This window comes from Rhinatrema bivittatum, chromosome 6 (assembly GCF_901001135.1).
Source record: "Rhinatrema bivittatum chromosome 6, aRhiBiv1.1, whole genome shotgun sequence".
Taxonomy (NCBI): Eukaryota; Metazoa; Chordata; class Amphibia; order Gymnophiona; family Rhinatrematidae; genus Rhinatrema; species Rhinatrema bivittatum.
Genome location: NC_042620.1, coordinates 25,675,115 through 25,700,159, shown reverse-complemented (window position 1 = coordinate 25,700,159; position 25,045 = coordinate 25,675,115). Strand labels below are relative to the sequence as shown.

Below are 25,045 nucleotides of genomic sequence, written 5' to 3'. Positions count from 1 at the left end.
ATAATAAATGGGGAGTAAATAAAAATACAGCTTGTGTAAGTAACCATCAGTGATCTACAGAAATGAATAGAATACAATAGGGTGCAGTGTGACCCAGAAACAACCTTAATTAGCTCAAAAAATGAGATTAAATGAGAAAAGTTTGACATCCCTTAATAAAACTGGTTAACATACAAAGAATATAAATACCAAGTTTTGAGAGGGACCCGAACCTGGAGATCTGGACCTACAAAGAGGGTGGGTGATCTTGTCGGGATGGGAACAAGATATATGAAACACTTTGAGAAGGGATCTTGTCAGGAAGGGTGCAAGATACATGAAACACTTTGAGAAGGAATACAAATGGGCGCTGAGAAGGAGGAATGAGCAAGCTAGATGCGAACAAGGGACTTATGTTCCTGGAAAAGCTTGGCAGAAAAGCCAAGTTTTGAGTTTCTTTCTGAACGTCGAAGGGCAAGGTTCTTGTCGGATGTCTGGAGGGAGCGCATTCCACTGTGTGGGGCCTGCTGTAGAAAAGGCGCCCTTCCTTAGAGACGTTTTTGCTGGGGGGGGCATAGAGTGTGCCTTTGTATGCTCTTCTGATGGGTCTGATGGACGCAGTTGGGAGCTTAAAGAGAGCGGGGTGAGGTTGTGCGTGGCTTTATGGATAGTTGTGAGAACTTTAAAGAGAATCCTGGATTTAATGGGCAGCCAGTGGAGGTTCTTAAGGATGAGGGTGATGTGTTCTCTTTTGTTGGTGTTGGTAAGAATTCTGGCGGCGGAGTTATGAACCATCTGGAGGGGTTTGATGGTGTTGGCAGGGAGCCCAAGCAGGAGGGAGTTGCAATAGTCTATTTTAGATAGGATGATGGATTGCAGCACCATACGGAAATCATTGAAGTGAAGTAGTCGTTTCAGCTTTTTAAGGACTTGCAGTTTGTAAAAACATTCCTTTGTGGTGTTTACAAATTTTTTTTAAGTGTAGCTGGTTGTCAAGAATGACGCCTAGATCTCTCACATAAGGAGATTGATTTAACTTTGGGATGGTTGATAGAAGGGGGCCTGGTGGATTGAGAAACCCATTGTTGTCATCTTGTGCGATGATGAGGATCTCCGTCTTGTTGTTGTTGAGGACTAGGTTGAGGCTGGAGAGCAGATGATTAATCGATTGAAGGCACTTGTTCCAGTGTGTCATGGTTTTGTATAAGGATTCTGTGATCGGGATGAGAATTTGTACATCGTCCGCATAGAGGTAATGAGTTAGTGGCAGAATGGGAGAAGGTTTATGTTGAAAAGGGTAGGTGAGAGAGAAGATCCTTGGGGGACTCCTTGGTTGGAACGGACAGGATGTGATTCTTTGTTGTTTATCCTGACCTTGAAGTATCTGTTACACAGGAAGGAATTGAACCAGCTGAGTACAGTTGAACCAGCTGAGTACAGTTCCCTTGATGCCTATGTCTGCGAGACGATCTAATAGTGTAATTTAAATAAATAAATAAATAAATAGATAGATAGATAGATAGATAGTGTAGCATGGTTTACCGTGTCGAAAGCTGCGGAGAGATCTAGTAGAAACAGGAGATAGGGTTGTTTTTTTTCCAGGTTTGTTAGGATGGTGTCCGTGAGAGATATAAGGAGGGATTCTGTGTTTAACGATTTGCGAAAGCCGAACTGAGAAGAGGCGAGTAAGTTATTTTCTTCCAGGTATTCAGATAGTTGCTTGTTGATTATCTTTTCCATAAGTTTGGCAATCAGAGGCAGGTTGGCTATTGGGCGGAAGTTAGCTGGGTCCGTTGGCGACAAATTTGGTTTTTTTAGTAAGGGTTTTAGAATCGCCAGCTTTAGCTGGTCAGGAACTAGACCTTGAGTTAGAGAGCAATTTATGATGTCAGCAACCTTCTCATGGAGATGAGAAGGTTAGTCGGTATTGTGTCCGACGGATGAGAGGAGGGTTTCAGTTTCTTGAGAATATTTTCTCTCTCAAGAGATGTGGACTCGAAGGATTCAAAACTCGTATTTTGTTGAGGTAGGGTTGAGATAGGGAGAGGGGCAAGGGATTGGATGTAGTAAGGGGGTCGGTCAGGTTGGTGATTTTTTTTCTTGAAATATTCGGCTAATTCTGTGGATTTGCTAAGTGCTTGGTCGTCCGGAATAGTGGGAGGGAATTGTTTAGTGAGCGCTGAGACGTAAGAAAATAGTGCTTTCGAATCAAAGATGAAATGATGGATTTTTTTTTAGAAAAAATCTTTTATTCTGAGGATGGCGTTCCTGTAGGCATTGAGGAGGGATTTGTAAGCGGCTAGAATCGTGGTGGATGGGGTTTTTTGCCAACTATGTTCTTTACTTCTTAGCTCTTGTTTGAGGGACTTCAGTTCTGGGGTGAATCAAGGTTTCCTGTTGTCCGGTGAGGGGTATAGAACTTTTGTGGTGGACGGGCAGGTTAGGTCTGCAACTTTGTTGGTGATATTGATCCAGGAGGAGGTAGCTGCGCTTGCGTCGGAAAGATCGAGTTGAGTTAATTCCTTGAAGAGCTGACTGCTGAGGAGGTATGTGGAGCACGGTTTCCTGAATTGGATTGTGGTTTTTGGGGGGGATTGGGGTGGGTGCTCTTTGATCTCGAGAGTCGTGGTGATGATCCGGTGATCCGACCAAGGGACCGGCGAGCAAGTGAGCGTGGTGGAGAGAGAGATGCTTTTATTAATGAAAATAAGGTCCAGAGTGTGGCCCGCTTTATGAGTAGGGCTGTTAACAGTTTGTGTGAATCCCATGTAACTGAGCGAAGAAAGTAATGTATCGCAGTTAGGGGATTGTGGGGAAGCGTCAACGTGCATGTTAAAATCTCCCATTATTGTGGCTGGTTTGTCAGCGTTGATATATTTGGCTAGGAGCTCAATAGTGGGTGAAGGGTCAGATTCTAGGGTTCCTGGAGGGGCACAGATTAGGCCAATTTGTAGATGATTGGATTTGAAGAAGGAGAATTCTTGGTTGGTTATTGTATTTGACTGTTGTAAGGTTAGGCCTAGTCCTTTTTTTGCCGCTAATAGAAGCCCTTCTCCTCTTTTTTTGAGTCTGGGGATTGAGAATAGGTCGTATAATTGGGTGGGAAGTTGATTCGTTAGTACTGTATCAGTAGGTTTCAACCAAGTTTCGGTGATTGCACAAATATCTGGATTGACTTCAATAAGATAGTCATTAAGAATGTGTGTTTTTTTCGTGAGCGATTGTGCATTAAAAAGAGAGTTAGTGAGAGGCCCAGAAATTGTGTAATAGGAGAGATCATTATTGGAATTAGCCTTTGTTGTTGGATGATGGGAGGTGAAGTAGGTTTAGCGTGACTTCTGCGTTGTTTGCTGATTATAGGGATAGCGAAAGTGTGCATCTTTGTGGAGGAGATAATGTTGAGAGCGGAGGGTAGGAGAAGGGCTGCTGCTGGGCAGGTGGTGGAAAAGCTGTAGCCCGTGAGAAACAGGCGAAGGGGAGCGAGTATGGTGCAAGGTGATTTATATAGGGAAAAATAACCCATGCTGTAGTTACACAATCTTAATTCCTAATATGGAACCTAACACCCAGGAAAAAGATCTAGGCATCATAATGGATAATACATTAAAATAATCAACTCGATGTGCTGCGGTGGTTAAGAAAGCAAACAGAATGTAAGGAATTATTAGTAATAAAACAGAGACTGTCAATACCTCCGATTCACTTCTTGGTGAGACCATGGCTTGAATACTGTGGCGACCAGAATTGCAGACATTTTAAAGAATGCACAGAGAAGGGCGACCAAAATGAAAAAGGGGATGAACGGCTCCCCTATGAGGAAAGGCTGAAGAGGTTAGGGCTGTTCAGCTTAGATAATAGATGGCTGAGGGGGGATAAAATATGATGCGGTCTATAAAATCATGAGGACTAGAACACATAAACATGAATAGATTACTCTTTCAGCTAAGAGAAGAACTAGGGGGCACTTTGTGAAGTTAGCAAGTAGCACATTTAAAACTAATTGGAGAAAATTATTTCACTCAAGGTACAATTGTTGCCAGAAGATATAGTTAGGGCAGTTAGTGTAGCTCGGTTTAAAAAAAGGTTTGGATAAGTTCCTAGATAATTTCATAAACTATTCATCAAGCTGATTTAGGGAATAGCCACTACTATTACTGGCATTAGTAGCATGGGATCTAGTTAATGTTTGGGTACTTGCCAGGTTCTTATGGCCTGGATTAGTCACTGTTGGAAACAGATTACTGGGCTTGATTGACCCTCGCTCTGACCCAGTATGGCAACTTTTTATATTCTTATGTTTCTCAGAGGCAAAATCATCCCCAAAACAAGTAATTATAGTAACATAGTAATGACGGCAGAAAAGGGCCCAGATGGCCCGTCCAGTCTGCCCAGCACGCTTCTTATGGTAGTATCTGCAGTTCCCTGCAGGTTATCCTCATGTTTCTCTCAAGGGTATTTATTTTAATTTTTATATACAGATGTTCCTGCATAGAATACATATCGCACCGGTTTACATAGAAGTGAACTATCGCCTCAGGGGCGGATACATTGAAACAAGGTTGAAATTAAACTTGCAGAGAACAAGTGGAATGCAATTCAAAACATGATTAGTTAAAATAAAGTACAAATCAAAACATATTTACAATGGGATTGGTGGACCAGCGACTGTCAGGCTCGATTCATCAGCCCTTAGCTCTCAGGGAACGCTTGGCTAAATAGCCAAGTCTTTAGCTTCTTTTTGAGTACCGGAAGGCAGGGTTTCTTGGCGGAGGTCCGGAGGGAGCGAGTTCCAAAATGAGGGACCAGCTGTGGAAAGTGCGCGTTTCCTAAGTGAGGTTTTGGCAGGCTGGGTGTGTAGCATGTCCTTGTACGCTCTTCTGATGGGTCTCTTGGTGATGTGCTGCTGAAGTTGGAAGGTTAGGTTGAGGGGGGGGGGAGATGTTGTGTAAGGCCTTATGGATCATCATGAGGGCTTTGAAGAGTATCCTGAATTTAATTGGCAGCCAGTGAAGGTTCTGGAGGATAGGGGTGATGTGTTCCCTTTTATTGGTGTTTGTGAGGATCCTGGCCGTCGCGTTCTGGACCATCTGAAGAGGTTTGATTGTGCTGGCTGGTAGGCCCAGAAGGAGTGAGTTGCAGTAGTCTAGTTTCAGGAGGATGATAGATTGTAGTACCAGGCGGAAATCTCGTAAGTGCAGAAGTGGTTTTAATTTTTTTAATACTTGCAATTTAAAGAAGCATTCCTTGGTGGTGTTGTAGTATATGCCACTCCATGCACTTACCCCCAAGCCTCATAAGTGTATTCTGTAGACGTAAACTTTTCATGAAGACTGTAATCTGTAAGCACCTGTATTTATTATAAGAATTTGTATTTACTATTTATATTTATTATTTAGCTATTAACATTGTTCTGTTACCACTCGGTACTATTTCTCTCCTTTACCTCAAACTCTAAGTTCCTACTAAGTTAGCCATGTTATTTATACCCAATCATTGGATGTAATTGTATATTTGTTTAATTGTTCAATCTGTTTGATGTAATTTCCTGATCCTTGTTCTGTGTAAACCGAAGTGGTATGCACTAGTGCATGAACTCTGGTATATAAAAGCCTTTAAATAAATAAATAAATAATCAGTCAGTCAATCAAAACCAAGTAACTGTCAAACCCCATAAATTACTGCTAGCAACATTTTTACTGGGCGAGAAGTCTTCTTGATAATTCAGACACTGCTGCTTGACGTTCTTTGCTTTGGGTCTTGGCCGTAGAAGCCGCATCTACTGCAGGCAGAGTACATCTGTATAAAAGCCTTTATTTAATTTATTTTACTCAATCCTACAACACTACACAGCCACAGCGTATTTCTCAAGAGAACTTTGCCGGCCCTGTTGTAGCAGGAGTTTCACGAGTGCCAGGGTCAGAAAAATGACCGTATCCCTGGGTAAAGCGGAGCATGCCCTGACCTTACATCAAAAGGTGAGGGTGCCGGGTGGGGTCAGGGACGCAAGAAACTCTTACATTTTGCTTCATCTGTGTGTTGGCCACTCTATCCCTCACACTCAAACGCATGCTCCTGCTGCCTTTGAGCCCTATAATGCTCAATTCCAGTTTTTTAGGCTCTCCTCTTGGTGCCCAACCCAAACTTTATTCTTCAGGAATCAGAATTAAGGGGCCATATTTGCTAAAACTTTTTCCTCCCCATAGACAGAAGGAGAAAAAAATCCTTAGTTTAAAAAAACAACACCACCCCAAGTCTTAAAAGGCAAAATACAATTAAAATCACTTTTGCCTTGTGTGTTTCCCTTGGGTGTGAAAAGGAGTCCGCGCTTAAACCGCACTTCCAAACAGCCCAGTCTCTGCAGGTAAAAGCGTGCACACTGCATAACGGGCCATATACTTTTATCACCTGGGGAAAAAATAATAATAATAAAGCCTGTACACGCTCTGTGACAGTGCAGATACTTTCTACTTCTGGGAAAAGCTCATGCATATGCAATGTGCTGGTAGCCTGGGAGACAGCAAATTTACCCGCAGGCCTGCCTTTTTTTTGCCCATCATTTCTGGACAGGCCCTTCCACTAGTCTAGCAGAGATGCTGTAGGTCGGGGGAATTGTTTCTCCAAGACTGCTTTCCCGTCCTGTAAAATGGCACGGACACCTTTAAAACGTGACCTTTAGAGTGCTCCCCTCGGCCCTTACCCATGTAGGCTTTTAGGAGGGAAAAAAAAAACCAACTGATCGATGATTTGTGACAATACAAGGATACAGGAGTCCAGACCGCACATGCTAGGAACAGGTCTGCCGATTTTATTTTGGCTGCAGGCAGTTTTCTCCAGAGAGCGACCCTGACCCCTTTCACTTCTACTTTCTGATCAATAGGGGTTGCTGACCCCGTCTCCCACGGCAGATGCACCATCATGGTGATAATCCCTGTCAGAAAGGACAAAGAGCCGAAGTATTCCCACACCAGCCTCCATTCTTAAAAAACAAACAAACAAAAAACCCCAAACAAAACACTCCCCACATGCTCCCTTCCAAATACAGCACCCCCTCCTCCTCCCTGTCCCCCTCCGAGGCTGCATCTTCTACTCTAATGGTTAACCATGGCACTGTCGGTTCACTCAAATATTTTTCTTGCTCTTTGAGGAACCCCACCCAGCCAGCAAAGCAGAAGCAAGACCCACCCTCCGGTCAGGACGGGTTCGCTCGGTTCTTCATCGCACAGAGAGTCTGCAGTCGGATGCGTCACATCTGCTCTTTTACAGCAGGAAGTCAGATTCAGGGTGCACCGAGCAGGCTGCTTCAGTGGTGATGTGTGGCCAGATCACACACCCCGATAGGACAACTGCCTTGCGTTCGTGCTTCAGATCCCTGTCATCCCTGTACTCGCCAGCAGAGAGCAAGCAAACCATGGGGAACGGGAGAAGTGAGCAGGGCAAGGCGTTTCATTGAAACCGGGCTGAACTAATCCGATATCGGCGAACTTTTATCAAATACGCCCCATGACAACGGTTTATAGTATAAACAGTTTCAACCGAGCTACAATTAATGGAGTTTGGTAGTGAGGGGTGGGGGGTGGGGGGAGATAAAACCAGCCGGTGATTAGGGAAAGGTTAGAGGGGGGGGGGGGGGGGGACCCACAAAAAAATGGCCAAAGCAGAGGGAACTCTACCACAAAAAAGCGCTTTGCAGCCTGTAATCCCAGGAGAGAAATTACAGCGCTCCAGAGAAACCGAGACGCTCAGATTACGACACGAAATGGTGCCGGTTTGTTTTGTAAACATCTGCACAAGGCGCGCTCCCATTAGTCTTCTTTTACTTTCACCCGAAGAAGTTTTTCGCGCTGGGAATAAATCAGTCCAGCGCACTCTTAACCAGAAGTTAAGAGCAGTAGCCCAGCCGTCCCCTGCAGGGGGGCTGTAGCCGAATTAACAACGAGAGGAATGCAAGGCTTTCGGCTCGGCTCACTTTTCTGCCAAGATGGTTATGAAGTTCAAAGGGAATCTGCGAGCTTCTGCTGATGTTTTAGGAGGGGCTCATTAATCTATGAGGAGGGGTAAAACCAAAACGCGCCCCGAGGTGCGGCAGCGGCTCTCGGAATTTCATCTGCAGGGCGAGAAAGCCGACAGCAAAGCCCCTTCGGGTTTCATCAGCCTTTTACCTTCCGCCGGGAGCTCCAACAGAACGGAAAAGCGAAAGCCTCCCTCGCCTCAAGAACGACGACAAATATGCAGTCACGCAACAGGTGCGCTATTGGTACATCGCAAGGTATTCAATAAGCAAACTTCTTCGTAGTAGTAATCCATCCCGGAGCTTGAGCAGGGGTATGCCTTAGGAGGAAAACGTCCAAAAAGCAAACCCAAGCACTGCAACGCGTATTACATAAAGAGCCGTGAACGGTTTACTTAGCATGCAACTTTCCTCCTACACCAGCTCCCGTTTATTTTAACTTTACATTAACAGTTAAATTCCCGCCGGGGGGCAACCCATCTAAAACTTTTCTCTCCTCCCCAACTTTCTAAAGACATCCACCCGACCTCAAGAGGCTCCCAAGCCCAGACAGGAACTCCCCCGAGAGACAGGGAAAGTGACGGAAACCCAAATACACAGCAGCAAAAGACCAAGTGGGAGAAAGGACACGCGAGGCCAGTCCTCGCCAGCCTTCACGGGGAGGGAAAGAGAGCGGCCACTCACCGGCGATGCAGCCCGAGTGCAGGGACAGGCTGAGGCCCCCTTCTCTCTCTCTCTCCTTTCTCTCCTCGGCGTGTGCTCTCCACCGTCTCGAAAGCCTCCTTTATATTGTGACAGCTGCGGCTATAAATAGAAGCTCCCGGGGGCAGGGAGAAGGGGGGGGGGGGAGGATGAGGGTAGCCGCGCTCGTTCTGCCACTAGAGTCGGGTTCGGGAGTTGCCACTGGAGCTGAGAAACGAAACAAAACAAAGAGCACAAGTCCCGTCTCTGCCCCCCGGCAAGCGCGGGTCTGATGGATACCGCGCCCCTCCCCCACCGCTCGATCCGGCAGCGAAAAGCGCCAGCGCCGAGCGCGCCCTCCAGTGCCTCCGCTTTTAAGGTGGAGAGGGAGGGAGGGAGCGAGCGAGACGCTGGCGGGGAGGCCTTCTTTTAAGGTGGCTCTGTGATCGCTGCACTGTTCCAGATGGCGCTTGGACGGGATTTTATTTATCGGGCTGAGCTAGGATTGTGGGCTTGCTTATTATTATTATTATTATTTTGCCTCATGTTAAAATGCTGCCCTGGCAGAGTGAGTGTCCTTATTTTTTTCAGATTAACCCAGGCTGCACCAGGGACTCCGCCACACAGGTCCCTGCCTATTCCGCTTGCTTAATGACATTCATGTACATAACCAGATACGAACATGGGAGGAAAACCTTCAATGCCTCGGGGCTCATTTCCGTTTTAAGAAGCGCGGGTACATTTTAGGCTTTGCTTGCTCCCGCGGGGCTTTCGGATCCCCTACAGGCAGACAGGGGAAGGGCTTGAGCCTGCCCAGAAATCAGTTCAGGTTCACCTTAAGTCAGGAAACCTCTAGTGCATTGCGTGATGGCTGCGATTTCTCTCCTCGCAACTTAAGGCTCAGCAGCAGGTTAGGTCCAGCCCTTCGGTTTTCACCTTTCCCCTTTAAAGAAATGCGGGGGGGGGGGGGGGGTTCTCAGGCTAATTCCCCCCCAAGATCTGACAGGGTTAAGACCCGGCCTTTTACTTTTCAGCAGGCGCCCTCCCGATCACCGTCCTGGATATCTGGTGAGAAGTCACCACAGGGCACCAAGGACGAAAAAAGGTTTCCCCTCGCTGCCTTCCTTGCAACGACCTCCGTGTCAGAGAGAGAGAGAGAGAGAGGGGGAACAGGCAGGGGATGTGCCCTGCAGACTCCCCCCCCCCCCCCCCCGGAGCAAAGAGAGTGAAGAATTGCAGGGCAATCGCAGGGCGAATTGCCCCCCCCCCCCCTCTCCGGAGGCAGTCGGGCTCCTTCTGCTGGAATATTACCCTGCAGCTGGAAAGGGGAAGGATTTAAGGGAAATGAAGGACAGGGCCGGGGACCTTCGTGTGGTGGCCGAATCCCAAAGTAATCGCTGAAACAAACTTTAGGCGGAAGTGCAGCAGAGCCGGGCGGTCACTTCCCTGGGGCCTCCCTGCTGTCACCCGGCTGTGATTATTATTATCGTACGCCGGTCGCACTCACTCCCAGCCCTCGGGGGCCGCAAACAGGTCCTCTCTACCGGCCAGCCCTAATGAGTAGGCATGAGAGGCAGCGTGCATGCAAATCTCTCTCATGCATATTCATTGCAGAAACAGAGAAATGACGGCAGAAGAAGACCAAATGGCCCATCAAGTCTGCCCAGCAAGCCACGCACTTTATCCATTTTTTTCCCCCTTTTTCTCTCTCCCACCTGTTACTATTGGCTTCCAGTACCCTCCAGCCCTAATTCCCCTCCACCCAATTTAGAGAGCAGCTTTGAATCTGCATCCAAGTGACATCCAGCTCAATTGGGGGTAGCAACCGCTGCAACAAGCAGGCCACCCCCTTGCCCCATACCCACCCCTGTTTTAATTTTTTTGTTTTTTTTTGGAAATAGCAGCCCTCCATCCTTCCACTCCGTGAAGGTGGAACACCAACTACTGGCCACTGGCATCCCACTCCGTGAACGCCTCTGTGGCTACTGCCGCTCCGTGCAGTGTTTGAATGCCGCTGTGGCTACTGCCGCTCCGTGCAGTGTTTGAATGCCGCCACTTTATTCACGCCCTCTAGACTTGATGGATCCACAGTGTTTATCCCATGCCCCTTTGAAGTCGTTCACAGTTTTAGACTTCACCACTTCCTCCGGAAGGGCATTCCAGGCATCCACCACCCTTTCCGTGAAGAAATACTTCCTGATATTGGTTCTTAGTCTTCCTCCCTGGAGCCTCAGCTCGTGACCTCTGGTTCTGCTGATTTTTTTCTGATGGAAAAGGTTTGTTGATGTCTTTGGATCATTAAAGTTTTTCAAGTATCTGAAAGTCTGAATCATATCACCCCTGCTCCTCCTTTCCTCCAGGGAGTACATATTTAGATTCTTCAATCTCTCCTCGTATGTCATCCTGTGAAGACCCTCCACCTTCCTGGTCGCCCTTCTCTGAACCGCTTCCATCTTGTCCTTGTCTCTTTGTAGATACGGTCTCCAGAACTGAACACAGTACTCCAGGTGTGGCCTCACCAAGGATCTGTACAAGGGGATAATCACTTCCCTTTTCTTACTCGATATTCCTCTCTCTATGCATCCCAGCATTCTTCTGGCTTTTGTTATCGCCTTGTCGCATTGTTTCGCAGACTTCATATCATTAGACACTATCACCCCAAGGTCCCTCTCCTGCTCCGTGCACATCAGCCTTCCCCCCCCCCCCCATCAAATACAGTTCATTCGGATTTCCACTCCCCATATGCATGACTTTGCACTTCTTGGCATTGAATCTCAGCTGCCATATCTTCGACCACTCTTCCAGTTTCCTTAAATCCCGTCCGACACCCCCACCTGTTTGCTGCTGCTGCTCCTCCCTTCGATTCCAGTGCAGTCCGATGAAGAGGACAAGACATTTGTAAATGCACAAAGACCCCTAGATTCACTAAAGCCGCTAAGCTTTATCGGGGGGGAGGGGACCAATATCGCGATAGAGTGAACAAAATATCATGGAAGTATCCCGGTGTTGTTTTGTCTGGCGGTAAAAGTCTGTGAAGCAAAAACAACACGGCAGAGGCCTGTACCGTGGATGGCAGCGCCTTAAAGGGCCATGCGGTCTAAGAAGTGAGCCTCCTAAAAGCAAACAAAAAGTAATTAGGGGGTCTTCTTAGAACCCCCAGGGCCTTCAATCGAGGCGGCCCGACAACCCAAAACCCTCAAAAAATAAAGTTGAAAGCAGCATCCCTACTATCTTTCTCTTTTATTGGAAAGGAGACAGAGGGGGGTGCCTAACATAACGGAGCTGGGTGGCGAGAGGGAAGGGTGCGTTTTTGCGTGGCTGCTTTCACCTTTATTTTGGGGGGGGGGGGGGTTGCAGGGCCACCTCAATTGGCGGACCCATGGATGGCATGGGGATCCCCAGTAAATTTTTTTTGTTGCTTTTAATGGGATCACATCTTGGGCCGCGTGGCCCTTTAAATTTACCGCTGGACCATCGGGACCCATTGGTGAGGTCTCGGTGCTCCCGTGGTAGATTGTCGCTTTTCAGAAAGGTGTAGATAAAATAACGTGGCTTAAAATTTCCAAGTCAGCCACGTTATTTCATTTACATAGGATTACCTATGTGTGAGCTGCTTTGCATTGATTTGCAAGAAATTGACACACTAAAAGTTAAAAATCCTTTTGACACAACGTGATTGTTCGAGATTTCAATTACCCAAATATTGACTGGATAACATGTAACATCAGGACATGCTAGAGACATAAAGTTCCTGGATGGAATAAATGACTGCTTCATGGAGCAATTGGTTCAGGAACCAACAAAAGAGGGAGCTATTTTAGATCTAATTCTTAGTGGAATTCAGGATCTGGCACAAGAAGTAATAGGGGTGGGGCCACTTGGCAATAATGATCATAACATGATCACATTTGACCAGAAGAGGGGCCTTTAGTGAATCTACAGCTTTAGCACTAAACTTTCAAAAGGGAGACTTTGATGAAATGAGGAAAATAGTTAAAAAAAAATCCAAACAAATAAAACCCTTCAAAGATGCAGCTATAAAGTTTAAGAGTGTACAACAGATGTGGACATTGTTTGAAAATAACATCCTAGAAGCACAGCCCAGATGGATTCCATGCATTAAAAAAAAGTGGAAAGAAAGCCAAACGACTGCCAGTATGGTTAAAAGGTGAGTTGGAAGAGGCTATTTTAGCCAAAAGAACTTCCTTCAAAAATTGGAAAAAGGCTCCATCTAAAGAAAATAGAATAAATCATGAGCATTGGCAAGTTAAATGCAAAACATTGATAAGACAAGCTAAAAAAGAATTTGAAAAGAATCTGGATGTAGAGGCAAAAACTCATAATAAAATCTTTTCTAAATGTATCCAAAGCAGGAAGCCTGTGAGGGAGTCAGTTGGACCGTTAGAAGATTGAGGAGTTAAAGGGGCTCTTAGGGAAGATAAGGCCATTGCAGAAAGACTAAATGAATTCTTTGCTTCTGTGTTTACTAATGAGGATGTTGGGGAGATACCGGTTCTGAAGATGGTTTTCAGGGGTGATGATTCAGATGAACTGAACCAACTCACTGTGAACCTGGAAGATGTAGTAGGCCAGATTGACCAACTAAAGAGTATCAAATCACCTGGACCAGATGGTATGCACCCAGGGTTCTGAAGGAACTAAAAAATGAAATTTCAGATCTATTAGTTAAAATTTGTAACCTGTCATTAAAATCATCCATTGTATCTGAAGACTGAAGGGTGGCCAATGTAACCCCAATATTTAAAAAGGTCTCCAGGGGTGATCCAGGAAACTATAGACCAGTGAGCTTGACTTCAGTGCCAGGAAAAACAATGGAAACTATTCTAAAGCTCAAAATCACAGAACATATAGAAAGACATGGTTTAATGGGATATACCCACTATGGATTTACCTGGATTTGCTACTTTTTTTTTTGAAGGGGTTAATAAACGTGGATAAAGGAGCTAGTAGATGTAGTGTATTTGGATTTTCAGAAGGCGTTTGACAAAGTCCTTCATGAGAGGCTTCTAAGAAAACTAAAAAGTCATGGGATAGGAGGCGATGTCCTTTCGTGGATTACAAACTGGTTAAAAGACAAGAAACAGAGAGTAGGATTAAATGGACAATTTTCTCAGTGGAAAAGGGTAAACAGTGGAGTGCCTCAGGGATCTGTACTTGGACCAGTGCTTTTCAATATATTTATAAATGATCTGGAAAGGAATATGATGAGGGAGGTGATCAAATTTTCAGATGACTTAAAATTATGCAGAGTGGTTAAATCTCAAGCAGATTGTTATAAACTGCAGGAGGACCTTGTGAGACTGGAAGATTGAGCATCCAAATGGCAGATGAAATTTAATGTGAACAAGTGCAAGGTGATGCATATAGGGAAAAATAACCCATGCTGTAGTTACACAATGTTAGATTCCATATTAGGAGCTACCACCCAGGAAAGAGATCTAGGCGTCATAGTGGATAACACATTGAAATCGTCGGTTCAGTGTGCTGCGGCAGTCAAAAAAGCAAACAGAATGTTAGGCATTATTTGAAGGGAATGGGGAATAAAACGGAAAATGTCATAATGCGTCTGTATCGCTCCATGGTGAGACCGCACCTTGAATACTGTGTGCAGTTCTGGTTGCTGCATCTCAAAAAAGATATAGTTGTACTGGAAAAAGTGCAGAGAAAGGCGACCAAAATGATAAATGGGATGGAATGGCTCCTTTTATGAAGGCTGCCATCTCCCAATTAAATTAAAAAAAGAAAACAAACAAACAAACAAAAAACAAACAAACAGGGATGGGTTCATGGGCTATAGGTATTACCAATTATTAGGCTTTTCAATTACCAATTATTAGGCTTTTCAATATTTGATGATAGTTAATGTGACTTTCAAGGCATACTTCACTTTCAATGCATATACAGCATAGCTCTCTGCTTCAACGGCAGGGGAGAAGAAAAACTGATACTTCACGCATATCCAGCATAGCTCTCTGCTTCAACGGCAGGGGAGAAGTAAAACTAATACTTCACGCATATCCAGCATAGCTCTCTGCTTCAACGGCAGGGGAGAAGAAAAACTAATACTTCACGCATATCCAGCACAGCTCTCTGCTTCAACGGCAGAGAACTATGCTGCCGCTTACCCAACTAATCAAACTTAACATTTCACTTGGAAGCAGCTCCATCACTGCTCTCTACATTAATGGTGGGGGTGAAAGGGAAATAGAACCTAAGGTTACTAAGAGCCAAGAGAAACAGATAAGTATGAGAAAAACGAAGTGTGAAGCTTGCTGGGCAGACTGGATGGACCGATTGGTCTTCTTCTGCCGTCATTTCTATGTTTCTATGATAGGCTAAACAGGTGTAACAATTCAGGCTGCTAGGCAGCCCTCCCACTAGTAGAGGCCCTCACCAAGCTATGCTCACATCCACTCTAGCTGGTGTCTTGATGCTCTCATGACTCAACAAGCCCTGCACTCGGTGCCTCAGCTCTTTGTTCTCTCCCCCTTGGGGCTTCATGCTTGCCGTGCCCTGCAGCCTGCTTGGCCTTGCTTTTCCTGGTGGCCTTTGGGGCCTCCTAGCCCTGCCTTGCTTTGTGGCTGCTTGGCCTTCTTGCATGTTGCCTGTCTTATATGTATCTTTGTTGCCTTGATTCATCTTTCCCTGTGTTTGTATATTCCTTGTCCTATCTAGTCCTGGTCTTGTTCTGTCCAGTCCTTGTTTACTCCTGGCCAGTCCTCTCTGTGGCCCTGTTCCAATGGGCCTTCTGTTCCAACTGGTGTCTTCCTCTCCAGTCCTTACCCCCAGCTCCAGCCTGTTTTTAGTCTCAGCCTCGTCTCTAGCACCAGTCTAGTCTAACCACTACCACTCTTGGGAAGTCCTGCCAGCCCCCAGACCCTATGGGTTCAACCTAAGGGTGAGGGGGCTGGCCAGGCAGAAGAACCTTTTCCTGCTCAGTCTTGAAGTCCTGTACCGACCCTGCTGGGGGCAATACCGAAATCCAGCCTGCCTGACCATAGGGCTAATCAGCTTGGAGAAAAGACAGCTGAGGGGGGTATATGATAGTGGTTTATAAAATCATGCGAGGACTTGAACCAGTAAATGTGAATCGGTTATTTACTCTCTCAGATAATACAAGGACTAGGGGGCATTCCATGAGGTTAGCAATTAGAAACAAATCAGAGAAAATTATTTTTCACTCAACGCACAATTAAGCTTTGGAATTCATTGCCAGAGGATGTGGCTAAGGCAATTATCACAGCTGGGTTTAAAAAAGGATTTGGTCAAAGTTTCTGGAGAAGTCCATAAACTATCAATCAAGATGACTTAGGGAACAGCCACCATTACATTAGTAGCATGGGATTTGTTTACTGTTTGGGAACTTGCCAGGTTCTAATGGCCTGGATTGGCCAGAATGAACCAGAATGGCAATTTCTTATGCTCTTATGTTAAATAGCAACGAAAATTAAAAGTGAAAAAAAACCAATGAAACAAAGGAGAAAAATCCCACATGAACCAAAACAATTGAATTGTTTTGGTTGCACACCCCTAATATAATTTAAGAGGAGATCTAATTGTATTATAAAGATATAGAAAAGGAGGCTATCGCAAGATCCCCCAGATAAACTTTTTACCAAAGCAGCAACAAAGCATTACGGAGCATTTTGCCAGAAGCTGTCATTATGGCTAGAAAATGAAATCTGTTCCAAAGTGAACTGGTGAATATTTTAGATGAACGAGGTGGTTACTACCTAAGGAAACGTGCTGAGCCAATCTCTCTATCTGGAACTGAGAAGGAATTTTTTTTCATTGTTAACAGAATTGACTACTGTTGAGAGCAAGTTTCATGTCACTTTGCTGGACTGTACTGAGTTAACTAATGCCATTACTGAACTGAGCTACGAGGGCTTCAGTACTGTTTCCTGTTTCTGTGCGAGTTGAGTTGCTGGCTGCTTACAGGTACATTTTACCTCGTTAATAAAAGCAGTGCTGTTTGACTGCTCTTGCAAAGAAGAAACTTCCTTGGCTTGTTGGTTTTTCCTTTAGAAGGCATTCTCCTATCGAAACAACCTCCCTTGTACTAAATCTCTCAGGGCTACAGAAGCCCAGTGTTATTTATCTTCCCTGGATTACCATTGTAGAGAGAGCCATTAGGGCAGGCAGTCAAGAGAAGTTGAGACTTGACAGGCTTCTGGTCTTCTGTGGACCTTCTTTTAACCTCTGTAATGAAGTAACTGTTTTTTTGATGAATACTTTCTGTTTATAACCACCCAAGTAATATTTAATCCCCAGTGTACCTTCAAGTTTTGGGTGGTGACATAGGAGGACAGTGACTGAGGGGTACTTTTCTCTTCTCCGCTTCTAGTTTTTGTTTTCAGCATTTTTTGCTTGCTTTTGTGCGACTCCCTGGGCAGAATCCAGTGGAGACTCTTTTTTCTTTTTCAAGGAAGAGGTAACACACCTAAAAAATTCTGCACTTCGGTTTAAGGCCTAGCTTCTTTTTTTGGCAGGGCCCCAGGGAGGAACAGGGGGGTCACCACCTCATCGCGTATTCTAACTCTCGATTGGAGCACATGACTGACTTTTGCACTGATGACGTGCTCGGGATTTGTGCCAGAAATGAATTCCAGGTGCTGAAGAGGTAGGTGGAGCAGCTGCTAAGGGGGTTTGTTGCTGTCTGTCTGCTTAGCAGTGGAATCCCGTGCAGTTTGAACTTGTGAAGATATCCTCTGTTATTTGTGTTTTAAAGGCATTTTGGACACCAAACCAATAGATAAGTTTTACTTGCATAAAAAAAAGACAAATTGACATTTCTGGCTGATGATTAAACATAAGGCAAAGAAGGTGTATGATACCGGGAGCGCCTATGATGATGGCCACGTAGATGGTTAATAATTTAATGGTGAAGGTCTATTGGTTTGGTGTTTTTGACATTATCCTTCACATTTTCTAGCTTGGGGGGTGGGGTCACATCAACTTTATAATTCTTATCACCATGATTGCATAAATGTTTTTCAACTGATTTAAATTGCTTATAAAAACAAGAGAGAGAAATTCACGTCTGTGCTTGTGGACATGTTACTTAAAAATCTGATTTGCCCCTTTTAAAGTACAGTTGCTGCTAGGAAAAGCAAATCCAGTACTTAACAGTTTCCAACAATAAATGACTTTATCATCTTTTTTCTTTGAAACAAAAGCTTGAAAGCGTTTTGCACTCTGAATGCACATTAAAATGCAGAAGGTTTTCAGCTTAGCAGCCAGATGCAGAAAATGGCTGAATGGCGTAAAGCTCCTAGTATTATTCATTACTATATTAAAAAAAAAAAAAAAAAACAACCTAAAGCTGGTTCATCTCTGAATTTAAAAAAATGGTCCCGCAGACCAGTCCCCACCTCTGGGATTCCCCTATGTACCAGTAGGTGGCGACAGAGAGTTTTTCCACAACTTCTTATGTCACTTTGGCCATATATTAAGGGATAACTTGGCATTTCCTCAGTAGATCTTTGCCTCTAGCTAGGCAGGGTTGCTAACTGCCCGGTTTTGGACCAGAAAGCCAGGTTTTCAGGTACTGTGTGCGTTGGGCCAGTGCTGGCTTTTTTGCTCCCCTGTGCCAAAAACTACTGTGCTGTCCCCCCCCCCCCCTCACCGAATCATTCAGTGTCTGTCCCAGGCCCATCAAATAAAGCCAAGCTCTGTCCTGCAATCTATATTTCTAAAAACTGACACATCCCCCTACCCCAAAACCCATGGATAGGGAAGTGTATTAGGTACCCTAGGCAAACCGTACAGCCTTGCACACACGCACCCTATCCCCAACACGCACACCCCCTTTACAGACACACACAATTAAATTATACTTTTATAATATATTTTACATGAAAAAGAACATTCAAGAGTACAGTATTCTGAGGCAAAAATTCACTTACAACATGCATATTATATTTACATGCACTGCTGTGGTGCCTACAGGAATACTCTGCAAAAAAGATACCTGAAACGTCTATGGAATTGGACTTTTTGTAATGCGTGTGGGTGTGAGCTTGGCCCTCAGAAAGCCATGAATAAACAGAATTGCCATTACAATATAGTAAACCTCCCATATCAAAACAACCCTACCAACCTTATCTATGAAAAGGCAACACTGCACATATTACACCAGGCCCTAGAACACCAATAAAACTCTTATTAGGAAACCAGGCTGCTATAGATCCCTGCACAGAAATTACATGCCAGCAAAATACCTCACCTCGGTCACATATGCAGAACATAGAGAGACCCTCACCAAATACAGAATAAAGAGATCAGAACGTATAAACAGAAAGATGCTGAGGAGAACTGAACTGGAACCCACAACCAGCCAGCCCCTACATGCAGAGCAACAATGGAAAAACAGGAACATTACCATTCTTCATAAAACATTACATAATAAAATCAAGAAATATAAAACACCAATCAGAATGGTAAAATCGTATACATAAAAAGAATAAATATTTCAAACCAGTTAATGAATAGAATATCCAAAATTTCCCAAACACCAATACATTATTTATAAACATCTGATGAATAAAAATTCCAATAATTAAAAAAGGTTCTATTCCCCCTGAAAAATTAAATATTTCAAAAGAGCAGTATAAGGATTAAAAACTCTCCTGCTCTCCATACCTGGGATCTGATTTCCAGTCACCCTGAGATTGTCGTGGATTGGGAGATGTAGGGCCGCATTGTTGCGGGTGTGGACGCCTGGACCGAGCTGAGGTTGGTGCCACTCACAGGGAGGAGCCCTGCAGGTCCCCACACCATCGGCAGGTGGAGCTGGCTGGAGCAGAGGCCCATCAGGAACTTCACCAATACCAGCCCTTGTTCCCTTCAGGTTGAGTCTTTGGATACCGGGGCCGGCTGGACTGAGGTGCAGGCATCTGTGTGGTGATGGATCCGCTGCAGAAGTAGTAGGCCAGCAAGAAGAAGATAAGGTTGGTCCAGGCAGAGGTCGGGGTAGGCAGCAGACAGCAGAGGCGAGAAAAAAAACAAGGTCAGGGCAGGCAGCAATCCAATGACATCAAAGGAGGTCAAACGTCAAGCCAGGAATCCAAACGAAGGCGAAGCTGGGGTCAAGCCGAGGAGTCAATCCGGAGGGAGGCTGGGCGGAATAGCAAAAGGAATGAAGATAGACGAGGGACCACCAGAAGAAGACACAGGACCATCGAGGGAACAGGAACCAGGAACCGAAGACAGGAAACAGGAACGCAAGTAGGATCAGGAACTAGGAACAACGTGGCAAACAGCTACTCCAAGGAGTGGGGCCTATTACCAAGGCGTCTTGAGGCAGGACAGAGCAGGCTTTAAATAGTAGCAGGCCTGTGATGTCATCCAGAGGCGCTGCGGGGTTTCTCCCATCATGAGCCCTTTAAAAAGAGCTGAGCCATATGTGGCATCCTTCTTGCGCCGCGTTGTGCCTGAGCGGTGGTCAGTCACGTTTCTGCCAGCTGGTATGTTAATGGGCCTCCTTTGGCCTGGAGGTAAGAGCGGCCAGGCGCAGCATAGAACCTCAGCTGGCCAAAAGCAACATGCACAAATTTTACCTTCTCTCTTAGACACACATGCACAATAATACATTCTCACACATTCCCTCTCCCTAACATACACAGGCTCTCTCTCCCTCACAGATACATTATATGTGTGTGAGTGCCTGTGAGAGACTATATGTGACACATAGGCTCTCACAGGCACACAAACATAAACACACAAACTCTCACACACACAGGCTCTCATGCAAACACAGACACACACACACACACACACAGGTTCTCACACAGTAACATACAAACACACACAGGCTCTCACACAGACACAGACAGATGCACATACACACAGGTTCTGACTCACACATACATAGAAGCTCACACACATACACACATGGCCTCCTATTGTCATCAGAGTATGATGGGATGAGCTCCACCATAGCCCCACGGACCTTCTGTTGTCTTCGGGCCGTGGTGGGACGAGCTCCTCCACCGATCTTCCTGCTTGGGGTGTGGTGGGGGGGAGCGGAAGCTATGGGCGGGTGCACATACGTACACAGCAGGTTGAGCACCAGTGGCCTGCAGCCTCTCCTTCTTTGGTGGCCAGCAGGTTGAGCATCGGAGGCCTACAACCTCTCTCCTTCTTCAACCTCCGGCGGATTAGGCTCTGCTGGCGGCACCGTGGCCTCGCCTGCTGCCGCCAGCCCGCCACCCCTCCGGGTGTGCCGCCCCATGCAAATGCATGGTAAGCACACCCAGTCGCATTGGGCCTGTGTGTGCAGCATCCGGTCAGAAGTACCAACTGAGGCTAAAAGTCTGCTTTTGCTGGTAGCTCCTCCTCCTTCCACAGCCTCTTCCATAGAGGGCGAGAAAGGTAGGGTCAGAGCCTATCAGAGGAGCGCTGTGCTGTATCCCCGCCCTCTGCCTGATGCTGTGATTGGTCGGAATGGGGAAAGGAGGCAGAGCACAGCACAGCCCGCAGCTTCCACTAATTTAATTGGTAAAGCGCCAGGACAGCTCGCTGCATCCCGTGGGCTGCACATGAAGAAAAAAATCATATACAGCCTGCCAATAAAACAAAGCGCCTTGTGTATTTTAGGCAAATGCTTCTTAATGTTCTTAACTTCACCTTTCGAGAGAGCTAAAAAGATAGAGAGAGGGAAAACAGGAACCAGTATAACCAGTCTGCTCAACAACACACATTGCGCGGAGGCAGAAAGGAATCGCTGACCTTTCCGTCAGTGTCCTTTAGCTCATCCTCGCAGAACCAATTTAACTGAGGAAAGGGAAGGGTGGGGGGTTGGGGGTCACAGTAGTGGATGGGAAGCTTAGCAAAAACCAGAGTCCTAAAGATATAACTGTGGGTAATGGGTTGGGGGAGAAGTGGTGGCGGGCAGAGGGCGCAGTTTACCGTCCATTCATAGATGACGTTTTGGATGGCTTTCTTCTGTACTGCAAACGCGTGCTGTGCCCGCAGTCGGGAAGCGCACCAAGGATCTGAAGAATGTTTCACACGCAACCGGATGTTCTCCGGCCCGCCTCGCCCCCTCTGGTCCATCCGATGGCGGTCTTGGCTTCTGCCAGAAGGTAGTTAACGAGGCAGGCTCGATTGCGGGCTACTGGGGTCCTGGGTATGGTATGCACGTAGATTAGGAGGTGGGGGGCGGGGGTCTTCCTGCCGACAGAATCTGAGGTAGGGGGAGATGGAGGTTCTAGGCTTTCAGAGCCAGTATTCGGATTAAAAAAAAAAACCAGGGGTGTAGGGTGGTGGCGGGGGTTAGAGATGATTAGCCAAACTAACGATGCGTCTTTTGTTTCAGAACTTTTGGGGCGTAAGCGCGGGATTGGAGGTGCCTGGCCGGTGGGCCAGTTGTTCATACACCGAGCCCAGAGAACAGCCCTACGACGCCCTTCTGGAATGGGAGCGACTGGGCTGGTAACCGGTGTGGCTCAGTCGAATAGGCGAGCATCGGGAAGATCTGCTGTTGTTTTTACAGGCGAGGATGGGCATGCAGGGCTCCAGAATATTTTGTTAATACATTTGGGATGGAACGACTTGAGTTCAAAGATGTGTCAAGCCTTATTGACATGTATTCCGACAGCTTTAGCGCCAGTCATGATTCGTTGGCCTCAGGTACGAATAGAGTGGTCGGACATCCTAGTTCTTTGAAGAATGCGGACGGATACCGTAGAAACTGGGGGGTCCAAAAAAAAAAAAATTTAAACGGACAAATGGAGAAGAGGTTGGGCTGGATAGGGGGTTCCAGGGTAAGACACTCATAGTCTTGGGAAGTAGAGGCGGGATTATTCTGGGGGGACGGAGGTCATCTATTAGAGGAATGGACTTGTGTAACAAGGTGCTCCAAGCAGGTTTAGAAAGATATTGGCAAATAGCGAATGGGCCACAGTGGGAGAACAAGCCGAGGGTCAACTTGTTAGTGGCAGTAAACCCGAGCCCAGGGTATGTTGTAATGTTGTGTGTGTGTGTGTGGGGGATTTGGTTGGTGGAGGGGGGAGTGCCTCGTGTAGGTAGGCGTTTATTTCTGCTGGCGCTGGGGAAGTGCACAGAAAAGCAGTAAAAACTGCTTTTCTGTGCACCCTCCAACTTAATATCATGGCGATATTAAGTCGGAGGTCCCGAAAGTAAAAAAAAAAAAAAAAAAAAATTTAAATGGGCCGTGGCTCACGGGTTGGAAGACAGACGCTCAATTTTGCTGGCGTCCGGTTTCCAAACCCGTGCCTGTCAGCGGGTTTGAGAACAGATGCCAGCAAAATTGAGCGTTGGCTGTCAAACCCGCTGACAGCCGCCGCTCCTTCAAAAAAGAGGCACTAGGGACGCGCTAGTGTCCCTAGCGCCTCTTTTTACCGCGGGCACTCATTTAAATACTGAATCGCGCGCACAGGAGAATGGACTGTGCGTGCGCCGGGAGAGCGGGTCCTCGCCCACTCTCCCGTGACTTTTATTAAATCGGCCTGACAGTTTGTAAGGGCTCAGGTTAGTTTATCAATAAACTGTAGCCAAAAGATAGTTGTGTCTTTATTGGGGGGCTACCTGGACAGGAAGCGAGCGCAGTGTCTTCCCTACCAATGTTATTGCTCTCAATCAACCACAGTAAACTTTAATTTGAACACCCATCCAGCAAGTCCAGCCTGTTTTGTTAAGGCACCTGTCCCAAAGAGCTATGATAATACACTCAGAGAGAAGATTTCCATGGCCTGGACCCAGAGAGTTAGCCTTCCCCCTAAAGAAAAAAAATGCACCCCTTGGAAACAGAAGAGTTGGGCCCTTTGGAATCAAACATATTCCCCGAAAAAGGGTTAGAACATCACCAAAGTCTAGAAAGCATTCTACTTTCAGACAGGACAAAAGTGAAAGAGATCTTGCAGTTTTTACAAGAAGGCTTGGAAAAAGGACTACCTTGAACTTCCTCAATGTCATGTTTTAGGGGCCAGATACCGGAGGACTTGACAGGCTTGCACACAGATAGTGCACGTTTTTTTTAGAGCAGTAAAGTATGTACGTCCGCCAAAGCGGCAGGTGTTACCCATATGGGATGTGGTACTGAGGGCTTTGTCCACAGCTCCCTTTGAAACCCTTAAAGGGGATAACGTTGAAGGACTTGACGCTGAAGGCAGTCTTCCTGGTAGCAATATGCTTGGCCAGGAAGATTTTTTAAATCCAAGCCTTATCTTGTAGGGAAACCCTACCTAGCAATACATAAGGACAGGATATCCATCGGGCTGGAACCATCCTTTCTTCCTAAGGTAGTGTCGGAATTCCACACAAACCAAGAAATTGTTTTACCAGCAATGACAAGAGTGGAGGGGGGGGGGGGGGGGGGGGGGGGGGGGGGAGCCAGGAAGTAGACCCCATCCACTGGATATCCGGAGAGTACTTTTGCATTACCTGAAGGTAACCACCGGGTTTAGAAATACGGACAGGATGTTTGTCCTGCTAGAAGGGCAGAGAAGTGGGCAGGTGGATCCAAGGCCTGGATTGCATGCTGGATTAAGGAAGCTACTGGGAGCATACATTCCACAGTGTAAGCAGGCCCCGAGAGAGCCGGGTGCACACTCCACAAGGACACAAGTAACCTTGTTGGCAGAGAGCAGGGTGGCAATGCCACAAGATATTTGTAAGACAGAAAGTTGGCTCTCCTGGAACACATTCATAAAGTATTTCAGGCTTAACCTGCAGGTAGACGAAGAGTTACAATTCAGTATATTAGTGTTAGGGAAGACAAGGGCCACAAGCCCACCCAAACTAGGTACTACTCAGGTACATCCTGCAGGTGGAGGGGCCTGGTTTGCAGGATGAAAAGGAAGGTGAAATTTGTACTTCTCAGGTGATTTCATTTCCTTTACTCCTAGAAGATTAGTCCAAGTTCCTCCTCCCCCCCCCAAAAAAAAAGAGGGTTACAGACAAAGGGGAGAAGACAAAAATGGGGACATGGAAGAGGGTGTTATGGGAATGAAATAGAAGTTGGCATCTTCAGCTAGAAAGCTAAGGCAAGAGGCTACTGAGGAAATGTCCAGCTATACCATTAATATATAGCCACAGTGACGCAAGAATAATGTTAATGTAATAATGTTAATGTTCATTGGTTGATTGTTATTGTTCAATGTTCTATGTAAAATGTTCTATGTAAAAAATGTTCTATGTAAAAATGTTCTATGTAAAAAACCCCGGTCTAACCTCCCAGACCAGGGCAACCTTTTTGTTACATGTAAACCGGATTGATTTGTATTGCATACAGGAATTCCGGTATATAAAAATTAAAAATAAATAAATAAATAAATAAATAAGAAGTTGGGAAAAGTTCTCTGCTGCCACCTACTGGTACGTAGGGGAATC

At 45.9% G+C, this 25,045-nt stretch overlaps 1 protein-coding gene and 1 long non-coding RNA gene across 3 annotated transcripts in view; one reads left to right on the top strand and one right to left on the bottom strand.

The window, feature by feature from the left end:
• Window positions 1–9,026, bottom strand: part of MRAS (muscle RAS oncogene homolog) — a 119,463-nt gene extending 110,437 nt beyond the window's left edge. The window contains exon 1 of one of the 2 annotated variants that reach the window (XM_029605146.1): window positions 8,672–9,026. The gene's annotated coding sequence lies outside the window, so the exon portion shown is untranslated. Of the gene's footprint in view, window positions 1–7,161; window positions 7,410–8,671 lie in introns of those variants that run through there. The other variant, XM_029605147.1, reaches the window with a different exon arrangement.
• Window positions 7,779–22,803, top strand: LOC115093440. Its single transcript, XR_003857309.1, has 3 exons — window positions 7,779–8,222; window positions 17,182–17,312; window positions 22,011–22,803. It is a non-coding gene; the product is annotated as an uncharacterized LOC115093440 (long non-coding RNA).
• The last annotated feature ends 2,242 nt before the right edge of the window (window positions 22,804–25,045 follow it).